Here is a 20,625-nt window from a genome sequence, read left to right as displayed (position 1 = left end):
CCGTCTCATTTTTTTTGACCGAGGTAATGCTCGTCTGGAAGGCTTATTTCTGAATAAAAATTCGACGAGACGCGACGTCCGGCTGGGTTCCGCGAAAGATTAGTCCAAAGGTTTCCTCGACCCCTCGAAAATATTCGCTCCGCGATGTGCAGCTGCCGGCAATTTCGCCCAATCACGGAGTGTGCCACAATCGCGGAAGCGCAAATGTGTGTTTTAGCATTTTTTTGGGGTGGGTTAAGACTTCCTCTTTCCATACGTCCATTGCTACTTGCTCACTCACACACACTAAAATTCGAAGTGGTTGCACGTCCTCGTCAGCCAGACTGCTCCCTTCATTTTATTACGGCCTTTAGTTCTCGGCTGGACGAGGGAAATGATGAGAAGACATTTTGCGTTCCTCTTCCCCCCTAACCCCAAGGGAGGAGTGTGGTACAGCTGCTCTTTTTCGCGATCATCCTCTCCTCGGTCGTCTGCGACTTAAGCCCATTAGCGAATGGTGTGGGGCGTGGAGAAAGACGGAGGGAGAAAGGGAGGTGGGCTGTTAGTGGGGGGAAGGGTATGTCTCGTGTATGTCTGGGTGCTACAAACGTGGTGTTATATGGTCGAGCGAAGCCATGGCCTTTCGATAAGCATTGATGGATGACCACTGATTGGCATTTAATACTTGGAAAAGTTATTTAGTGCCGCCGCAAAATGAGACGAGTACTTGCTCAAATTAAGAAAAATGTATATTTCGGAAGAATGATGGGAGTCAGATTTTGGAAGTTAAATGTTAAAAGTAGGCTTTAGTAAATCCATTTTGGCTTAATATTGATGCTTGGAGTGTTGATGGAATATTGATGCATGTCTTCAGGGTTTATACTGGTCAGGGAAATAAAAATTTCGGCACACTAAGTTCCTCTGAAGTTAAGTGAGGACATAATATGCGGAACTCTTTGCCAGCGAAATAGTAAAACAACGGAAGTTGTAACTATCACTATTTATATTTATAACATGATATGAGTTAATCAGAGGCATGGAGACCGTTGGCAACACTGTAATAGACAGAAAATTGAAAAGTTCGTGTTTCGGCAATTATTCCTAGGGTTTCAGACGATTTTAGAAGGGTCTATTTAGTGATTTTTTTGTCGTATCTTGTCTCGTTCACCCCAAAAACTTGTATGAATCACTCTATCTACTTAGACTTCTCCATCACTTAGCGATATTGGATACAGCCAGTTAATTTCGAGACGGGAATTAAGAAAGAAAATATGTACATTTCGGAAGAACGATCGGTTGGTAATTTTGGACGGTAAATTTTAAAAGTAGCCTTTAGTAAATCCATTTTGACTTAATATTGATGCATGGAGTATTGATGAAATATTGATGCATTGAGTATTGATGAAATGCTGATGCATGGAGTGATGTGATGCGTGAAGTGAAAAGATTTCAATACCTGCAACCGTGTAGACTCATCGATACTTCACTACGCTTTCTTTCCAAGGGGCCTAAGTCACCGTTTTAGTTCATTCCCCGGGAGCATTCGTGCACTTCAAAAGTGCCGTAGGATGGAGCGATATGGTGTGTTTGAAGTTGGAGTAGTTTAAACGCTTTGATGAACTTCTGGACTTTCTTATAGCGTCCTTATACGAGGAAAACATTTGAAGATTGGATATCTACTTGAATGTCTACAATGTATATAATGGGAAGATTGGATGTCTACACCCCTTAGAACGTAACTCTGAGCCCGTTTTCTTGCACACTTGGGACATGTATCTGTTCTTACGGAACAATTAAAAGGCTAATTAGTCGATAAAATCATTATCACTGCCAAAGGATATGGGAAGGCCCTATTTTAAAAATAACTTGGGGATTATTTCTTTTTGTTGAAGTTAAAAAGATTATGCAATATCCTTTTCAATGATATAATCTTCATTAAAGTATAACTTCGCACATGACCCCTTTAATTGCCATTTTTTCAGCAGGTTTTATCGGGTAATGGATAGACTGCAGAAGATAGGCAGCGTGTGGACTATAGACTTCTACTTTTTATCTCATAAAGATGCAAACTCTATCAAGCCAATCCGTTAAAGTTGACTCTGTATGAAGATGCCTAATTCGACCAATTATTTGTTAGCGTTGAGTATGAATGTTGAGTCAAAATTAATTTATTCGAGATTTGTATTCGTTAGTTTCACTGTTTTTATACGTAGTGATTTTTGGTTGTACGTCAAGAATATGCCACTTCAGGGGATAGGGTCTTATTATTATTTTGCGTCATTACGTTATGCATTACCCTGACGAGTGATTTCTGATCATTATCGGGCCACTTAAACTGCCCCTTTTGCGTGTAAACATCCAGTAATTATTTCGTCACGCTCTGCCTTGTGGAATGATCGAGTGAAGTTAAGCGCTGCTCAATGATCCAACTGGCATCCGGCAGCATGTGAACTTTTGACCTTCAGCGTAGAGGTACCTTTGTTCCGACACTATTACATTATTCAGCTGCTCATCGCTTCTACTCCGTTCACGCCGTCCTGGAATTCCTTCGCCGTACCCGAACTCCGCCACGCCTCCGCGCTCTCCTCCATTTACCATCCCATTGCGTTAATACCGGCGAAACTTTTTTAGCCCTACCAACCGAGTACATAGTTAATCAAGCATTGAAATATAAAAAAGACATTGTAATTCCACATATCGAGGGGATCGGGCTGGCGTGGTGGCTAGGGTGTTGTCTTCCCTCCTCGTGGGCTCGGGTTCAATTCCCGGCAATGGCAGAGAATTTTCAGAGAGAATTTACAGATCCCTGCTTGAATGTTGAGTGGAGGAAATTTTAAGCGCAACACTCCGTCCGTCGAATGGGACGTTAAGCCGCGGTCCCCTTGGCGCCTTTCGTTAAAAACAGGCTGATTCCGACGCCGGGTTTCTCTCCACCCTTCCATACCTACCCTTCCCTCATGGCGCAAATAAGCTGTCGATCGCCTCCTCCAAATACTATACCACCACCATCCACATATCGACCGCTCCTATTCGTAAAGTACCTACTCATAAAATGTATTTGCTCATTAAATCATTCCATACAGCCGTGACTTCATGTAATCGAATAGCATAACGAAATGTAAAAAAAATTGTAATTGAAAATGAGTATTCATTACTGTGCGACCTAGTTTACGATGTGGCTCGTAAAAAATTCCAAAAAACACAACGGTATAAGGCTGAGGTCTTCAACCTTTTTTAAAGCAAGGGCCAAAAATCGATTTCACATTGTCGGTAGGGCCACAATGCTCCACATAACTTTACCACCACATCAATAAAATAAAAAAATATAATTTCAAGGTTAGGAAAAATTTAAACTTTGCTTTTCTGCAAGCAAACTTATACTGTCGTCAAATTTTTTCGATACACGGTATCATTCTCAAGACTAATGCCTTGAAAATGTTACACTAGTGATGAGAATATTACGGTGCATCGAAACTAGTTGTTGACAATATAAGTGTCTTTGTAGAAAAGCAAAGTTGTGATTTCTTTTGGTCTAAGATGTAGATTAAGGAGTGGGGAGAGGAATTCACCATCCCTTAACTCTCATTTTAGACCTTTGTATTTTTTTGGGAATAAAAAAAAATGATTTTGTGTGACTATTTTTTTTCTCTCTCTCTCTCTCAGATGTAAATGTACGAGATGATACCGTGACACGTCAAAACCTAGATCTTGCAGTAATAAATACATCGACCGCTCCTAGCCGCTAAGTATTATCTCAAAAAATCATTCCTTACAGGCGTATCTTGAATATCTAGCCCAGAAAATTTTATCTGTAAAATTTGAGCCGTATAATCGTATCTGAAATTACTTACTTATAATGGAACACAAGAATATCTTGCCAAAATGGAGGAAATGTTAAATACTATCATATGGCTCATATTTATAGACACAATTTTTTGGTCTCGAAATTCAAGACACGCCTATAGGGAATGATTTTTTTGTGATGCAACTTTGCTAGGAGCGGTCGATACATTTATTACTGCACGAACTAGGTTTCGACGTGGCTCGTCATCAACTGGTACATTTGAAACGAAGGATACACAGTTACACTAAAATAATTTAAAAAAAGCAAAAAAACGTAACTATTTAAACTGTGGGTTAAGGGGGTAGGGGAATACCCCACCCCTTAAACCTAACCTTAGATCGTTGTGTTTTTTTATTATTAAAAAAATGATTTTATATGTGATTATTTTCACTGCCTTCGATGCAAATGTAACGATGCGAACGGTCTTAATTTAATTAATACGCATGGAATTACAAGGCTTTTTTACGTTACATCATGTTAAGTGGATTCCATGATGTGACGAAAGATCCACAGAGAAAAAAATCATCCGCCTTGACCGGGATTCGAACCCGGATCCCCCGATTTCCGGTCGAATCCCGGTCATGGCGAATGATTTTTTCTCTGTGGATCTTTCGCACGATTGTGCATTGCTGGTGACTCCCGTAAAAGTTATTACCGCGGCTAGTCCCGTTATACTTTAAACCATGATGTGACGCCCTAGACAATGAATTATATCTAATAAACTGTTCAGTAGGGTCAAGAGAAGAGTCAAGTTTCCACCCATGGACATTCTTGCTTTTCCGTGTGTTACCTGGTTGAATCTGAAGATGATTTTCAAATGAGTGTTCGCTCTTTAAAAGGAAAAATTAGTTCTCTCCCTGCGCCAAATTTAGCTTTTTGCTTTGTGTCACCTGTTCTCTTCGCCCGTGACACGAAGCGAAATTCAATTTCCGAGGTCTCGATCTCAGTCCATGAACCTCGACTGGTAAGACGCCACTCCGAATACGCAGCGAGGACGTAGGGAGCTCCCGTCGTTTTCCCTCTGATGCGCGCACAATGGAGTGGTAAATAAAATCCCGTCCCTAACTCTTCCCTCTCCACCCTAGCAGAAGGAGCCGATAAGAAAGGAGGCGAGGGAAGGACAATAAAAACGTTGGATGTGTCGCCATCATCGTCGTCAGTTAATGATATCTGGCCTCTTATTGACTTATATTTCGGTCGAAAACAGCCCTCAAGGCCTTATGTGTCGAAACTAATGAGGCTGAAAGCGACCTTATGGCATTTTTATTTTTACTGTTTGTGTTATTAATAAATATTCTACCGATTAAGGTAGGTTTCCATGGAGTACCAAAGATGTGATCTGGTATCCTCCCTTTCCTTCCAGCACTGCCTTCTTCAATGCACTATAAGGCCTTCTCAATCTATCTAAAAATCCTATTCTTTTTTTTCCCCTCCCTCGGTTACCTAACATTCTACCCTCTAACATTGTTTTCAACATCCCCTCCTCGCTAAGTACTCCCTCCATCCAAACCTTGTCTCCTCCGTATCTCATGTAAAAGCTACCTCTCCTCACCCACCATGTCCAGCACTTCGTAGTTCCTCCTCCTCTCCGTCCACTTCACCTTCTCCTTTCTTCGCCACACCTACATCTCGAATGCTTCCAGTCTTCTCTCGTTCTCATTCCTTAGTGTCCACTTTATTGTCTGTGTAAGGGAAAAATTAATCCATAGTCATGCATTGTCGTAAACTTCACTTCATGTTCCGTAACGAAGGTGATTTAGCGACATCGTAACCTAGGTCGTAATAAATTTAATAATCCTAAAAAATTGTGTTTACTTTAACATTAGGAGAGTCTTGAAGGCTGATATATTGAGGAGATTCAAAAATAAATGTTTATTGTAATAGTTGAGCAAAATGTGGGAGAAGAAAATAACCACAGTATAAAGATTGATGCTTCGAACATCGAGTCAATTTTAAGTAAATTTGATCACATGCGCATAATAAAACGTGAAGGTAATCTATAATTATTTTTAAGTTGAAAAAGATAAAGAAGAAAAATAAATGACCCCATTTAAACAATGCCCTTTTAAACCGGTGTAAAAGATGAGAACTGAAGCCTCAAGATGAAAAGTTGGAATGGCGTCATACGTAGGAATAAACCCATAAATAGTAACAAATTTTAAAATTTGAGTGCCTCCTGAGGAGAAAAAATGAAAGAGAAATTATGCAGCGTGAAGTAAGGTTTACGGAAATGCATTACTTTGGATTAATTTTCCCCTTACACGCACAGTGACGTGGACACTGAGGAAGGAGGACGAAAGAAGACTGTAGGCATTCCGGTTATACTGAAAATTTGACTCAAATTGAAAAAAAAATCATATTTATTTCTCGACTAAGTTTGGCTCCTCATGAGGTAGTGCGACCACGACAGATGGGTTTTTGAGACTCGGCAGTGTTTAACGAAGAGGGCAGGAACCCTTTTTCCCTTCCGTTTAACCTTCCCAGTGAGACGGGGGCGGGAGAGACGGAGTGTGTTTCTACGGTAATCTGTATTTTCACTTGGATGGCTTCTTCTCTCCGCGAGAGCGTACGTTATTTTTTTTCATTCCGGAGAAAAATATTCCTCCTGCGATCGATGATTCGACTGTGGGAGTTAGAAGGAAGGGGGGGGGGGTGGTTTTTACGGAGTGGGAGGAGGGTACCTTTCCCCTATCACCCCCTGCCCCACACCATTTCCCCCTTTAAAGCCATATGACGCCTCCTCCTCAACCCATGCACCCCACGTTTCTCTTTACATCCTCCACCTCCTCCTCCGTTCGCTCCGCTCGTGCCCCGTGCACTCGAAGCCTTGTCAGTATGGGACCCCAGCCATCTGATATCCGCACCTGAGAGGGGAAATATAGGAGGTGCACCCTCTGTGCTACGCACCACTTAGGTAGGTACGTACGGGGACGTCTGCGTACTAGGATCATTTTTACCGTCCTTTGGTTTAGCTGAACTGATTAACCACCCGACCTGTCCTATAATTACAACCGTTTTTGTTTTAAATTTTGTGGACTATTATAAAAATTGCTACCTCGGTGGCGATGGGGTAAAGTCCCCACCTGCTGAACCGTGGGTCGCGGGTTCGAATCCCGCCTGGGTAGGTGGTCCCTATTCAGGGCATGGATGATTGCGACGTTTGTTAATCCTCCGTTATAAAGGCCTCTATGTGCTATTTACGGGGAAGTGGTACATAAATAAATAAATAAATAAAAATTCACAATAAGATATTTAGTACCTACTTGGCTCATGTACAACTTATTGGTCTTCAAAGCATCGCTATTTTTATGCGAGCGTCTTTTTTCCGTAAAAGTTTTGCCTATTTTTAAAAATAAATATATATTCCATGGCCACTACGGTATTTCACGGGCCTAACATAATTGACCGTCAAACGTTCTGATTTATTTATATGTAAAAACTTATTGTGTTAAGAATTGCGAGTCTTAATTGGCCGAGTGTAGGTATATAAACCAATACATTTATGAATAAATGTTAAATTTTTTAAGCTTGTTCATGTATACTTCGTTGATTAGTTTTCCACGAATTGCATAGTGTACTGATAACATCTCTGTAGTGAATCGGTCATACGTTGCAATGATTTGTTCGAATAATCAATTTTTTTCGAGTGAGGTTTCGCGGAAACAACGCGATGAAAAACGAAAACTATTCATCGGCAATCAGTGTCATAAGAGTGCGTTGAAATTTTTGGAATGGTAATGGTTGGGCCAGGGAAATTTATCTTCGAAAATACATTTTTCTGTTGAAATGAAACTCCGTGACAAGAATACACGGATAGTCACCATTAAAAATAATGAGGTTGATTTGACGCTTTTCTCTACTCAATGCTCGCATATGCTAAATTTTGCATACATACGAAGTTCTTTCAAATCTTTTATCACTTTTTCTGTCTATTTCAGCCGAGGTCTTCCTTTACCGTTCTTGTCGCTCACTTTAATGACGACGATCGTCTTTATCAGAGCTATATGACTCATCAGTGGACGGTCAGATTTCGAAATTCTCTCCAAAATGGCATTTACTTCGATTCGCTTTGCATCCACCGCATAGAGTAGTAGCTAACCCGCAGCAATTCTGTCTCTCTTTACGTTCACATTAACGTCTTTACGTTTTACCTTTCATCATGCCTCCAATCTTTCCGCCTGCACTTCAAGTGTGCCTAGTGCTCTTTGGTACTCCAAGCCTTCCCAGCAGGACTCTGTCATAGTATATCCGCACCAAAAAAAAAGGGGAAAAAATAGTCCCACTTACTTTGTGCATGTACTACCCGTCGCCAGCGTAGACACGTACGGGTATCAAGGTGGAGAGGAAGGGGGATTTTTGTATTGGAGAAGGGCACGATGCTTAGGGGGGTTGGGTCCTCCGACAATAGTTTCCGCCATCTGCCGCAAGGGTGCAGGATGTGTGTGGGTGGTCCCCGCGTAATATTACTCTTTTTCCCTCTCCCCAGCCCACCCTCGCATCCCTATCGCTTGCTTCCCTTCAGACCGCATATCCCTCCCTTTCCCTACGTTAACCTTAACTCGCCTACGCTCAAGCCATACCAGGAACCATCCTACATTTTATCCCTCACTTAACCATAGGCCTTTCTAGTTCCCCTCTAGCTCTCTTGTGCATCTCCATTATCAAACCCCTCACTGAGCCTCTTCATATCTCTCCAATGGCCCTACGTTTGCCCACTATATTCCCTCCACCCTACCACGTATTCGGTGACCACAATATCGCGTCCCATGCCCGGTATTTCCGCTCTGGTTTCGCCTGTCATTATACTGGATGTACAGTAGGCCGGCCCTTATTTTTCAGAATTTCGAAAAGTTATGTTTTCCTGGTCTCATAATGATCCAAATGAGGTTTATATTCACGTGTTAAAATTTGGTTACTTTAAAATAATGGCAACCCGTGCCCCAAGGGCCCTAAGTACTAAGGACCCTCAATTGAGTTTTTTCGGATAAAAAAAATGCTATTCCTAAGTAAAACGTAAAAGTAAAGCCCTCTAGGGCCAATTTTCTGTTGGTTTTGACCTATCTCTAAGCGTTTAGGAGATATCGTCCGTCGTAAAGCAATCCCCCCCAGGGTGCCACCCCGCACAGCGGCACCGCTGAGGTACGGCCCGCACCACTTACTACAGACTTCCCCTCCACCCCCTCCCCTCCCTCGGCAAAGACTTTGCTCCTGACGACAAGATTTACGTGCTAGTGGTACAGTATTGAATAGTTTTGTTCATCTTCTGTCATGATTAATGTTGTTAAGGCCCATAATGTCAATTTTAACTCTTCAACGCCGTATTATGTACGAGTACTGGGTACATACCCCTTAAACCTTGATTTTTTTCCGCCAAACGGCCGCGAACCATTCCAGCAGGCTTTGTTCCATAGTGCTTTTTATGTACAAAATATTATAAGCATGTGATACAATTGTGTCTATGAATTATAAAGGAATGTAGGGAATGGGCAGGGCTTCCAGTATATAGAAATATTCAAGGAAGAAGAAACGAGGCAGTCAGTTCACGGATGTAGATCACTGTGGAGAGATAGAGATACTTCTTGTCTATAGTGTGCAAAGGATAGGAAATGCTAAGTTTTTTAGGATGTAGGGGAAAAGTGGGGAAAAAATACTTTATCATGAACGTGAAGTTCATTTTAAGAATATACCAAAAAGGAAAGGTATCAATCAAGACTAAATCCAGGCATTGAACTGTTTAGAAAAGAAAGTGAAGAAATACTCGGCTCAAATTTACCTACAGTGAGAGAAGTACAGTGTGTTTTCTCTATCACCTAATTGGTTCAAAATTTATAAGACTTACAATTAGTGCGAGAAAAACCGTGAGAAATGCGTCTCATCCATAGTGCAAAACTAGAATTCCTGTTATTATGGAAAATAAGGTGATTGAAAAGTTAGAAAAATAACGCAAAGAATGGATGAACGTGCAACGACATAAAAAGAGCACGAACTACAGTGGAGATGAAGATAAGAGATTATATTTGGTAACAAGCTTGATGATTTGTTTGAAAATGCAAGGAGCAGTACCATTGAATTTTTGATGCACGAGGAGGAAAGTGCAGTTAATCTCTCGGATAAATGTGCTTGGGCTGAAGAAATAACGTTCTTACGTAAATAAAGAGGAGAACAAAATGAAGTTATTAGTGGAAATTAATATGCACTCCATTATTTGATGCGCTCATACGAGGATGGGATGAACATCCAAGAACAATTTGCAAATTATTCGGGAATTCAAGTGGGAAATAATAGTGCAGCGAGAGGGGTGAAACTAATTTAAGATTTTTAGGCAGTCACTTTGAAGAAAGAGGGCTTTCCAAATTTAATACTGAGTGTGATTTTTCATCGTAGTACAACCCTTACGCGCGGAAAGGCACTTTAATTGCCAAATATGGGATGTCAGTGAAAAATTAGAAATACAATGAATATGTATTTTATTTTGGTTAATGTAACGAAATTCATGGACAGAGTGTAAATAAATTCATCTCTTGGATTGCAAGTATTATTATGGCAATTAAATTCTTTCTAAGGTAAGCACATTTCTTCAGAGGCTAGATCTTGCCAGTGTGAGCAAAGTCTTTGCCGAGGGAGGGGAAGGGGTGGAGGGGAAGTCTGTAGTAAGTGGTGCGGGCCCTGAAAGCCCTGCCCATTCCCTTCATTCCTTTATAATTCATAGACACAATTGTATCACATGCTTATAATATTTTGTACATAAAAAGCACTATGGAACAAAGCCTGCTGGAATGGTTCGCGGCCGTTTGGCGGAAAAAAATCAAGGTTTAAGGGGTATGTACCCAGTACTCGTACATAATACGGCGTTGAAGAGTTAAAATTGACATTATGGGCCTTAACAACATTAATCATGACAGAAGATGAACAAAACTATTCAATACTGTACCACTAGCACGTAAATCTTGTCGTCAGGAGCAAAGTCTTTGCCGAGGGAGGGGAGGGGGTGGAGGGGAAGTCTGTAGTAAGTGGTGCGGGCCGTACCTCAGAGGTGCCGCTGTGCGGGGTGGCGCCCTGGGGGGGATTGCTTTACGACGGACGATATCTCCTAAACGCTTAGAGATAGGTCAAAACCAACAGAAAATTGGCCCTAGAGGGCTTTACTTTTACGTTTTACTTAGGAATAGCATTTTTTTTATCCGAAAAAACTCAATTGAGGGTCCTTAGTACTTAGGGCCCTTGGGGCACGGGTTGCCATTATTTTAAAGTAACCAAATTTCAACACGTGAATATAAACCTCATTTGGATCATTATGAGACCAGGAAAACATAACTTTTCGAAATTCTGAAAAATAAGGGCCGGCCTAATGTACAGCCATTTATTTCTAAAAGTACTGCACCGGTTAAGAAGGTTCGAAACAAATTGAATGAAATTTTACGAGAATTATTTTTTATTTTTATAATTATGTACTGTCAAGTTCCATCCAAAACAACTTAGCTATCCACGCTCTGCATTTCGGAAATTGGTTAAAACCTGAAATTATCTTCATTCAAGTGTCATGTACATGTTTTTTTTTTGCACAGGGAAAAATATTCAAGTGATATTTCGAAAATATTTTGATATTCATTGCGTATTAGTATGTTAACTGTGAAAAAACAAAGCGTAGGAAGATCATCCTACTATTTTTCTGTACCTATCATCCTACTTTTTTCGCAGATTGTAGCTGTAATTGGAGAGGGAATGCGTTAGCTCATTGACTTTCTTGCTTGGCTGTAACAGTTTTTCATCGACTAATGTTCGTTATGTTAATCCTATTATTAAATTTTAACGGCAGAGTATGTCGACTTAAAGAATAAACCTATATAGAGGAGTATCCGCCGCTGCTCTAAGGTTTCAAGAGAAAGCTATTTACATTCTTCAAACAGTTTCCTTTGTATTATAATATTACTTTTTAGCATCCTATTTTAATCCATCATCTGTGTGTAAATAGTAATAGAATTCATATAACTGTTATTCGTAATATGAATCCTAGTACTACTTTTTAACGCCGGGTGATGTCGTTAAATTAATAAAATATTTGTTATGGATGTGAACGACGACTAAAACACCTGCGTCTGAATCTCACAGCAGCAGTGCACAGTAGGCTCGACCGCGGAAAAGTTTCGTGGCGGAAGCTCCTTAACGTAGGTTTTTGTTTCCTTAAATAGAAGTTTTCCTGGAAAACAATAGACATGACGGCCGCTCGTATTAAAGAAACATGTCCTAAAGCATCATCGTGGCAATCCTTTCTTATTGGTTCGCGACAAACTTTAGAGGAGACAAAATCGAATTAGTGCGAGCGTACGAGATGACATTTTCTCCGCAAGAACGTTGTAACTCGGTTGAAAAGCGAAGAGGAATTCATCGTGGCTGGTTTATGTTAGGAGCTGAATTCATCTACTCTATTCAGGAGGACGTATCTTCCTCCAGGATTTCATTTTTCTCCTTGGTACACGTCTGACTCCCTTTATGACATTCATAAACCCTACTATACCCTTTCCCCTAGATCCAGAATGTTCTACCCTCTTTCTGATTTTACCATTTCCCCTCTCCTCAACTGACTCTATCTCATAAATCTTTGTGGGAATCGGGTTGGTGTGATGACTAGATTTTTGGCTTCCCACCCCGTGGGCTTGGGTTCATATCCCGGCGGTGGCAGAGAATTTGCAGAAACTGCTAGATCCCTGCTTGGATGTTGTGTGGGGGACATTTCCTGCGCAACACTCCGTCCGTCGGATGGGACGTTAAGCCGTGGTCCCCTTCGCGCCTTTCCTTAAGAGCGGGCTAATGCCGTCACCGGGTTTCTCTCCACCCTACCCTCCTGGCGCAAAAAAACTCAGCTGTCGGTGTCCTCCATTGATTACCATGTCGTAACTAATACCCTAGCCTTAGGTCTCCTTTTGGTAGCCAAGAGTTCTAAGCACTAGACTTTAATGAATATCGTGCTCGATTCGTTTCAAGCTGAGTCTGCCCTAAAGCCGGTTGCCATCCGCTCTCCTGTCTGTCATTCACACCATAGAATACCATGAATCTCCGTCTTGCTTCCTCTTATTACCAATCATGATGAGGACTTATTCGTTCGTTTTTCTCCTCATGAAGTGCCCCTTAATCATTCTTTTCCACACCCACAGTCACTCATCCAAAGACAGAAGCCCGTTTTCACCTTCCTTCCTGGTTATTAGCGTCATATAGGAAGTGCTCGCCAATGAGTTCCTCTATAGGCCGTTTTACGGAATTGCGCAGTTTAGAACTGGATTAATTTCTAAAATGGCGTGGAATTGCGCGAATGCATGGACGAAATTAGAACGGGCTATTTTGCCATCTCACGTTCACGCAGTCTCGCATGTGTTCTAGCAATTCACCGCTTTACCCGACGCTATTTTGACTGCGCCTTCGTACACACGTTGGATTGTGCAAGTACGTGCCCCGTGTAAAACAGCCTTAACTCTCTAAAATGAATCCTTTATGTGAAATTTCCCTTATCTTCTTCCTCCTCTAAGTTTTACCATCGCTCTCTCCATTTCTATTGCTGCCACGCGAGGATCATCCTATATGTCCGCTCTGACATCTCTACTACTCATATTCCCTTCTAATCTCGCAGCTTATTGCGCTTCCTATGACTCAAGAGAGGCGCAATATTGCTTTGCACCGATGATGATGCAGGCCCAATGTGTGTACCAATGTCTGCCCATGTTCAGCTGACTGCCGCGTCGATTTGCGTTTACGATCGAGATTGAGGAAATTTGTGTACCTTTTTGTTCTTGGTCATTTCACTTATTGCATGTGAGGGATTTTTATTTAACCCTTTAAAGATCGAAATAATTTACCAACTAATGTTTATTATTTGTTTTTAATATCCTATTTATTTGACAACAAATTAAGGTATATTATGAAAGAAAACCCGAACAAAAATTTTAAATGTGTTTTCATGCTTGTTCCCGAATAAACAGAGAAATAGGTACCTTGAAATACCATACCTTGAGAAATAAATATACACTTGACCGAAAAACTAAGTTAAACAATGTAATATGTATTGAGATTTTGAATAAATTATCATTTGCTACTGGATAACGAGTTTAGGGCAAAATATGGCATAAACCGCATACCTACTCACCACAGAGGTGGTGAAAGTAACCAATTTTGAAAATGTATAATTAACGAAAAATGTATACACAAGTCATGCAATCCACTTTTAAAAATACTACCACACTTAATTTACATAAAAAACTGTGAAAGTAATCGCAGATACGAAATATAATTTTCTTGAATTTTTATAAATCTGTTCTTCAAACAGGAACGTTGGACTGAAAACAGTTAAAAGATAAAAATCGTAGCCTAGCGATCAGAAGATGTGAAATAATTTTTCATCTCATGAATTATCGCTCGACATGAATTGTACCAACTCCCGTTAAACCACAGGGGCTCCAGTGGGAAACGGAAGGAATGTTTTTTAATTTAGGCTCCTAAATTTTACCCTATTAGCAGTCGAAAATACATCATTTCTATTATATTCTTGATAACGCATTTAAAAAAGCTAACTTAATAATAATCTATCAAATAACAATGTCTTGTACTCCTACGTTAACCTACCTTAAAATATTTGTTACGGATGGTGTGCTATTCTATCATATAGATGTCAGAGTTAAGCAATCCATCTTTTAAAAAATTGTCTCTTTTTTGTAACCGTGATGTGTACTTGATATTTAGCTCCCTTTGAATTATCTGGAATATGAATGATACCGACGCACAGGTAGAAAAAGAGACTAAACGATTGATCGCTGTCGTTGAGGAGCAAAAATTCTTATTTCTTCCGAAAAATTAGTGATTAAGGCTATGACACGGCAGTAGGAGCAATAATAATGATGACGTACGGCTTTTATTGGGGCGGAATTGAGACTATGAAATTGCCGGCGCTAGTAACGGCGGGGACTCGCCTGCCAATCTGAAGACCGCGGGTTCGAGTCCCATCTGGGTTACCTTTAGCCAAGACATGAATATCAACGACAGTCCATTCTCACATGTTGTAACCCCTTGTTGTTTTCCTGTGTCAATTTTTGTAAATCCTCCGATGTAAAGGTCAAATACTACTGTTTTCGGGGTGTTGGAAAAAAATAATAAATCACTTCTTCCAACCGAACGGGACATCCAAAACAAGTAGACATAACACGAGGAACCGTAAGCCTATTCGTTCTTCCCGTGCTTAATACGCTCTCGTCGAACCGTCGATACCTTCGTCGAAGTGGCCGCAAGATTCGATTTGCCTCCATCGCGCGTGGGTGTGCGAAATCGAATTTTGCACCACCACCACCACCGCTGCCTACCTCTGTCCTTGGGACTTAATGCTTCTCTCTCCCTTCCTCTCCTGCTAGTCTCTCCGGCACCACTCTTAACACCCCCCGCCCATCACCACCTTTCCTCTCTCACCCGTCACACCACCGCTACCACCACCAGGGGTCAGCCACCCTGGGGATTTGCCTCGGGGGATGTTCTCTCTTTCCCTTATCTCGTTCACTTCGCCGGAGTGTCTTCAACCCACCCTTCCCAACGACTCTTCCCTCCCCTGGGGCGACGGACCAGGGAGAGTCAGGGAAAAATGGCTTAAAAGCACGCCCACCCGAGATGTTGTACCCCGTAACCACCGCGGCGAACCTTGGCGAGAAGAGAGACATTAAGTAAGTTCCCGAGGACGGGATTAAGATATTCATTCCTGCCACGCCTCGGGCTGTGAAGTCTCTTCCCTCAGGGGCCCCTGCTGAGGGGCGTAAACAAACGTTGTCCCTTCCAGGATCGAGGCACGCGTCGTTTATGTTAGGTGTGGTCGCTTGTGACGGTGTGCTTTCAGAACGCCCGTGGATCGTGTTGCAAAGTGAAGATACATCTAGCTGTGGTGTATTTGAGTTTTATTATTACTTTTTGATGTTTTGGCTTTCCTATTTTTATGTCGTTGTAAACTATCAACAGAAAACCCACAATAGGGTGGTTTCCTATTTTTATTTGATTGCCTGAATCGGAAGATAATTACTCCTAGAGTACGTATTTCACGCTTTTAGATTATTAAATGACGGTATGTATCTATTTTTCGCGTTTAAATGAAAAGCGAACATTTTGAAGCGCGCGAATACGAGACGGCTAAGTGTGAATGCTGGAAAAGCCCATGTGACGTCATTCTGGTTCCTGCTGCCGCTGGATGAGGCCACCTTGGTGCGAAACTAAGAGCGTCGCTATGATGCAGGCTGCTACCAGGTAATAGAGCACCCTGGTAACAGGTAGCGTTTGGCTTAAACAAGGATTATGAATACCCTATCAAACGAAGGAAACTTTCTGACCATATGCAATTTTAATAGGTGATTATGAAGAGATGTTTCCCTGAGCTCTGTGCCACATGCATGCATTGGTAATCTCCAGTGGCGCCGACTCGATGGGGCCTGAGGGGGCCCGAGGCCCCTCAAAAATTTGTTATGGGTGTGAGGAAAAAGCAGGTCAGGCTTGTCGATTTTCCCCGGAGTGTCCAGATATTGAAATTAGAGTTATTAGGGTTCTAATGTTGATCATATGACTCGTTCAAAATGCGTAAAAAACTTAAAACTCACTATTTATAAAATTTCCCGGGGAAAGATCCCCGGTTTTGGCCCCCCCAGTATTTTTTGTAAGTCGGCATCCCTGGTAATCTCAGACGGTGTAAAACTCCTGACTACTCGTGCACAATCCAGGTCCCTGTGACGTGGAGTGGCATCGCGTGGGCGCCAATCTGGCCTTTCTTAAATGAGGTTAAAATTGACCGTTAACTTTCGTCTAAACTGAGGTTTCTAAAACTAATAATTTGTATATTATGAATACACTAATGTTGGGTAGCGAATCGCAATCGATGCCTTTCGTTTTCTTTGATGAAGGAAACTACCCTATTTCCTTCAAAGTTATTTGTTTATTCAAGGTTCATTTAAAAGTTTATTGTCGATCGTTTTTTATGCAGGTCGCACCGTGCAATGCTTAGGTAATGTATATTTGAAAAATTGCATCCGTTTCATTAAATATTTCATAATGACGCCAAATCTGCCCATAACGCATTCTTACCACTGCATATTATTCAACTTTCAACTCTCAATACACTCCTACCACTACATTTTAAATAGTGTACATTATCTACATCTACATAATACCCTGCGAGCCACCTCTAGGGTGTTTGGCAGGGGGTGATCAATCACCAGCATGCAGCATGCAATTGGACTCCATCATGCACACCACACAGTACAAAAAACGTCGCGCATACTAGCAAATTATACTACTATATGCTGTTATAAATAATAATAAAATTAAGAAACATGCATTAAGTTTTACATAGGTTGGTTGGCGACACCACAAGTCATGCAATCTATTTATGAGTTCTATCGCTGCCGTTAAAATCTCTTATCGATCGTGGAAAAAATGACATTCTGAATCTGTCTGTTCTACAATCTATCTCTCTTATTTTATTTATATGATCTGATCTTCCGTAGTATGTTGGCGTCCGTAAGATATGGTTAACTTCGATAGAAAAGACACTGCTCTTGAATTTATCTAAAAGGTTTAGTCTATTTTTCAATCTACGGTCCGACAGAGATTCCCATCCGAGTTTATCTAAGAGGTCAGTTACACTAACAAGACTATCGCAACGACCTTTATGTTCATAAATGTTTTGAGCTAAGTGAATGAATACTTTTGAACAAATTTGGATGTGTGAACTGAAGGCTCTTAAGTGTTTACGAACAAATACGGTGCTAGTTAGGCAATCGTAGAAGGGTAGAAGAGAATTGGATTTGTGGACAGAATGAAAAGGAAGAGGCATTGTTGTGAATAAAAGCGTGAAGTTGAATTTGGGGCTTGGCAAGAGACGAGGTGATTCGCATAATGCTCAGTGCAAACCTTTTTTTAACCCGTAAAATAATTTTAATGACAGTGTACTGTCCCACGGAGTGATTTATTACCGTTAATCCATCATAAAATGAAGTAAATTTCAGTTTTCCTTATTTGGGGGAACTAAAGAGAAATGTTTTGAAGCACCAACTATGAGAGCATAAAGACCTACTTTTTACAGTAATTGATCCTATGTATGTATTTTAATGTGGAATTTAATATGTTAGAATTTGCTCCTATGTATTTTTTTCTTTTTTCCGATATACTGTCTTTTATGTTAATATAAATGAATCCTTGATTTGTTCCTTAAATAGTCATATTGACACGATTTAAGGGACTTGCGAAATTTTTGGAGAATTCCACTTTTCTCATTACCTACATGGTTAACAGGAAAAGAAAAGAGTTGAAACGCGGGGACTAACGTGAAGTTACTGAGATGAAAGTAATTATGGGAGCACACAATAAGAGGAATCTTAGAAAGGATGTGAATCTGGCGATAGAAAATACAATATTAGTTCAGCGCGGATGAAGGTGATGGCAAATAAGAATTTGGGGGAGATTGCGGCGAGGTAGAAAATATGAAGAGCTTAATGGAGCCCTAATGGCGAGAAAATTGCTGATTGCGTTTGGTGAAGTAAAGGCGCGGGGAGGGAGGGGATTAAGTCTGAGGCCCTCGCTAAAACCCACCAATCGATTTTACGGCAAATCCTATATTCACACGTTTCTTCACTCTGTGAATTTTCTAATTTATAGTGCCGAAAAGAGGATTTTCTACGTAAATCCTAGCGTGTTGGAGATCATACGGGAAATAAATTGCAAATACAAGCAGTATTTATCGTAAAAAAAGTTATTAAGCCAGACTATTTAATGATTTAGAAGGGATTAAAAAAAAATTAGATGTCATTAATAAAGGGTTCTACATGATTATAACCTCCTTAACAAACGCAGCCCGCAATACTTTACTTTGGTATGCTGAAAATAAGGCATTTATACATTACGTTTTAGCTTACTTACGTGCAAGTTATGAATTGTCATAGTCGTCATAAATTTTGGGTATTTACCCGGTTACTTCTGCTGCCCTTGGAGCCATATTACGGTACTCGCATGATGTTTATACTATTCTGCAGGAAATAGTCATTTTGATGATAGATGTGGAGTCGCTGAAGCAAGTTCGTCATGATCGCACTGCATAAAAAACGAAACTGGCCGGTGCCCACTTGGTGCTTGGTGCAAATGAGAATAATAATTATTTCCCATTATCGTTTATCTTGTGCCCCAACATTGATGAGGAGGAGCTTACCTGATCGGACACAATCTATGATACTCTATTTTTTGCCAGCTGCTTCTGCATTTTACACCGGAGTTCTACTTCGTAGGTTCCATACTTAAGGGAGCAATTATGGAAGACTGCTGCGTCTCACCATACTATACCTACTCTCTACTACTGGACCTCGACATTAAATGGCTTAAGTTAGGAAGGCAAGGAAAAAATAAAGGACTCTAGTCTGATTCATCAAGCTAAGCAGTTATATTAATTGGTGCTTTGTCCTTTGCAGAAAGGGCAGAATTCACCATGCCATAGGTCTATAGGCAATTTATTTTATTTGAGAACATTCTGAATGGGAATAAAACATTGTTATTCCAACAATGGACATATTTTTCGCTCTCTCCCGGCAATGAAATTGCGTGAATAAGTATAAGTTCTCTTCAGAAATGTATTTTAGTCGAGCGCTCCATTATGCCTCTCCCTCTGGACATTTCCGCTGTTCTGTTGTTCCCTTGCTGTCCAGAGAGGTCGGGACAATAAGCCCACCTTGCGTCTCGCTGCATTGTTTTCGTACGTGGCGAGTAGTTTGTGCAGGAAGGAAGGAAGTGGCCGAGTCACGGTAAGGTGGAATCGGTAATGCGTGACCGTGTGTTTGTCAATTGCAAGGGTTGTGGAGCGGAAGGGGGGGGGGTGTCGAGGGGGAGATAGAAGTTGGGTGGTATTTAGGGCTGTTAACCCCGTGTGCGACGGGGGTCATGCGCGGGGGTCGCCAGGGTCGTCAGTCATATGCGCTTGCGGCCGATGTAATTCGTTGGTCCGCCTCGAAGGTCGAGGGCAAACCAGTCTACGGTCCCCTCAGGACCAGGAACTTGGTACATCCATCCATGACCTTGGGTGAAATCTTTCTCAATCGTTTTATATATCTCGCGATAATGTGAATATGTAAGTCTTCGTTGCCTTACCCTTAGTAGCGCCTGATAGCCACCTTGGGTATGTTTGGATGGGTTTGATTTTACTTCCTTAGGCTTCACATCTGCATTGCATTTTATGCATGGAATCCAATGAACTAATAAATATTTTTGCATGTATATGGCAACGGAACAACTTGGACAGTGTGTGCATCATTTCTATTTCTATTTCAATGGAAGTGTGCATCATTTCTACTGCTGCTGCATAGGTCGAATATAACGAATCCATCTTACCGTGATTTCTTGCGATAATTTGAATCTATAATTCTTCATTGCTTCGTATTGAATTTGAAATCCATGTCCCCACCAGTGCTCGACTTATGTTGCAGCGATAGAAAAAATGAACCCTCTATTCTAATCATTCATAGTCACATTGGTGCATGCACATATATTAGCGCATTGGTATTCATTAAATATAATGCAGATTCGTAGCCTATGGAACTCACAATCAGTCCCAGGAAAACATACCAAAGGTGGCTATCAGATGATACTGCGGGTGTTACTGGTTTAAAGTGATTTAAAGTTTTCCCTGAGGTTGGTTTACGTTGAAGGAGATTTATCCCTGTTTATCCAACATTCTCCGGATACTTCTTCTGGCTAGGTATATACTAGGGTAATAGAAATTTGAATAAGCTTTCTGACAAGATACGCCTTGT

The sequence above is a fragment of the Ischnura elegans genome, chromosome 2, assembly GCF_921293095.1.
Source record: "Ischnura elegans chromosome 2, ioIscEleg1.1, whole genome shotgun sequence".
NCBI classification, from domain to species: domain Eukaryota; kingdom Metazoa; phylum Arthropoda; class Insecta; order Odonata; family Coenagrionidae; genus Ischnura; species Ischnura elegans.
The sequence above is the reverse complement of the archived record's forward strand: the minus strand, read 5'-3'. Positions refer to the sequence as shown.